Consider the following 2,500-nt stretch of genomic DNA (forward strand, 5'->3'; position numbering starts at 1 on the left):
TGCTGCTCTATACACGCTAAAAGTAGTGATTATATACATGGAGTCTGGTGGAGATATGCTGCTCTATACACGCTAAAAAATACCGCCATAAATGTTCACAAAACGTCAAAAAAAGACAAAGACATTGAAAAAAAGTGTATTGCTAATTTTATTTTTTACATTATTATCGCTTTTTGGTGTTTTTTACCCCCCAAAGTTTTTTGATATTTTTAATGTTGACATTTTCAGCTCTTACTATTATATTATACATATATATTATTATATTATACCCATATATTATTTTGATGACCAACATTTTTGTGTCTAAAAAAATAAAAACATACGTGTGTGTGAGTGAAAGGTTGCGTTCTTGTGTGTGTGTGTGTGTGTGTGTGTGTGTGTAAGGTAAGATCAGTCTATAAAGTAACCACGTCTCTTAATTATCAATAAAATCAAAAACCAATAATAACTTATATGATCACAATTATGCAAATCAACATCAGCTGTTACACCTGCACTCATACCCAAATCTCTACTTGACTACACACTCTCTCCTCCTCCTCTCTCCTTCTTCTCTCTCCTTCTCTCCTCTCCTCTCCTTCTCTCCTCTCCTCCTTCTCTCCTCTCCTCTCCTTCTCTCCTCTCCTCCTTCTCTCCTCTCCTCCTGCTCTCCTCTCCCCCTTGAACCTCACAGAGACATCTCAGGACAGATTTTGATTTCTACAGTTTTAGCGTCACCAGCGTCTCCGATGCTGAAATAAGGGAAGAGTTTCTCAGTGAAAGTGTCTCTGTGAGTGTAGATGTGAGTGTTGTCTTCAGAGTTGTAGAAGGACACCTCCCCCCCCCATAGTCCAGCTGGACTCTGATCCTCTGGAGACTCTTCTTCACTGTGATGTCCTTACCCCATCCATTACTGTATTTCCCACTGCGATGGAATAAACACCAGATTCCATATTTTGGTGAAGCATATCTTTCTCCCTTCCTGTCAGCTGACTCTTTGGCTAAACCCACATTCCAGTGAGGATGATGTCCCACCTCCACGTCCCAGCTGTGTGTCCCTGATCTGAAACCATCAGAGCCCAGGACATTGGCATACCTGCTGTGTCTCTCTGGATTGTCTGGAAGCTGCTTTGTGTCTCCATGTCTCACACCCATCAGATCATCAGACAGATAGAGCCTGCATTCTGCAGTGTTTGGGTCCAGAATGACGGGACAGAAGTGGACCTTGTCCCTCATCTTCTCCCAGACTCTGAAGGCCAGGTTGCCCAGATGTTTGGCCACATCTATCAGTGCTCCTGAGATCAGCTGTGGGTCTGCCAGCGAGCTCTGGACTCTGGCTCTGGTCCGAGACTCTTTATAACTGCTGAGGAACGGCACGCTGTCTTTCTGCAGGTCTGCTTCCACAGCAGAGATGCTGTCTGACAGAGAGGACATCTGCTCCTGAATCCTCTTCATCTCTCTGGAGACAGCCTCCCCCCTCTGCTGCTCTTCCTCCCTCAGAGCTGCCAGTCTGGACTCCTCTTCCTCTTCCAGGAACTGGTGCAGCTTTTTGAACTGGGCTCTGATCTGCGTCTCTGTGGACAGCAGCTGCTTCTTGGAGAGTTGACTTATTTCCTGGTATGTCTCCTCCACCCGTCTGTGTCTGTCCCTCTTGTCCTGCAGAGCCTGTAAGTCAGATCTCAGCTGCTCCTTCAGGTCTCTGGCTGCTTGTTCTACAGGAACCACCGTGTGGCCGTGGTGGAGAGAGAACTCACAGACGGGACACACAGCTCTCTCTTCATCCTTACAGAACAGCTCAGGCTCTTCTTGGTGTAGACCACACACCACCTCCACCTTCTTCTGTCCTTCTTCTGTCTCAGATGATCCAGGTTTCTGTCTCCCAGCAAACTTGTCAGCCAGTTCTTTCAGTGCAAAGTTCACCGCAGGATAATCTTTAGAGGATTTTCTTTTACAAATGGGACAGTTCTTGTTGCCAGCCTGTCCCCAGACTGCGTGCAGGCAGCTGGAACAGAAGCTGTGGTTGCAGCTCAGAGACACAGGATCACTGAAAGTCTCTGAGCACACATGGCAGCTCAGGTAGCTTTCAAATACAGCAGTTCTCTCAGCCATCTTTGTGTCTAAATGTTTCTCAACAACAAGACTCACCGAGTTCCTGTCCCTTCTCTTGACCGTGGAGTGTGTCCCAGCAGAGATCTCACACCCTGTAATGGCGTCTCAGCTCCGTCTAAATGTCTAAATCTACTTTCATTTTCAATAACAGAAGGAAATGCTGTAATGTCATTGAGTCACCAGCAGATGGAGACGTCCTCCAGAGAACATGCAGCCTGGAATAGAAAGGTTCATTAACATGCCCCAGACAAGGAGAGGACTGAAGGGTTCTGGTCTACAGAGGACTGAAGGGTTCTGGTCTACAGAGGACTGTAGGGTTCTGGTCTACAGAGGACTGTAGAGGTCTGGTCTACAGAGGACTGTAGGGTTCTGGTCTACAGAGGACTGTAGAGGTCTGGTCTACAGAGGACTG

The 2,500-nt window shown here is 46.7% G+C and overlaps 1 protein-coding gene and 1 pseudogene across 1 annotated transcript in view; one reads left to right on the forward strand and one right to left on the reverse strand.

Annotated features, from left to right (window-relative positions):
* Positions 1 to 2,500, forward strand: part of LOC117956164 (WD repeat-containing protein 88-like) — a 7,381-nt gene that overhangs the window by 3,160 nt on the left and 1,721 nt on the right. The window lies entirely within an intron of this gene.
* LOC117947267 overlaps positions 626 to 2,500 on the reverse strand; it is a 13,758-nt pseudogene continuing 11,883 nt past the window's right edge.

Source organism: Etheostoma cragini, chromosome 1 (genome assembly GCF_013103735.1).
Source record: "Etheostoma cragini isolate CJK2018 chromosome 1, CSU_Ecrag_1.0, whole genome shotgun sequence".
Taxonomy (NCBI): domain Eukaryota; kingdom Metazoa; phylum Chordata; class Actinopteri; order Perciformes; family Percidae; genus Etheostoma; species Etheostoma cragini.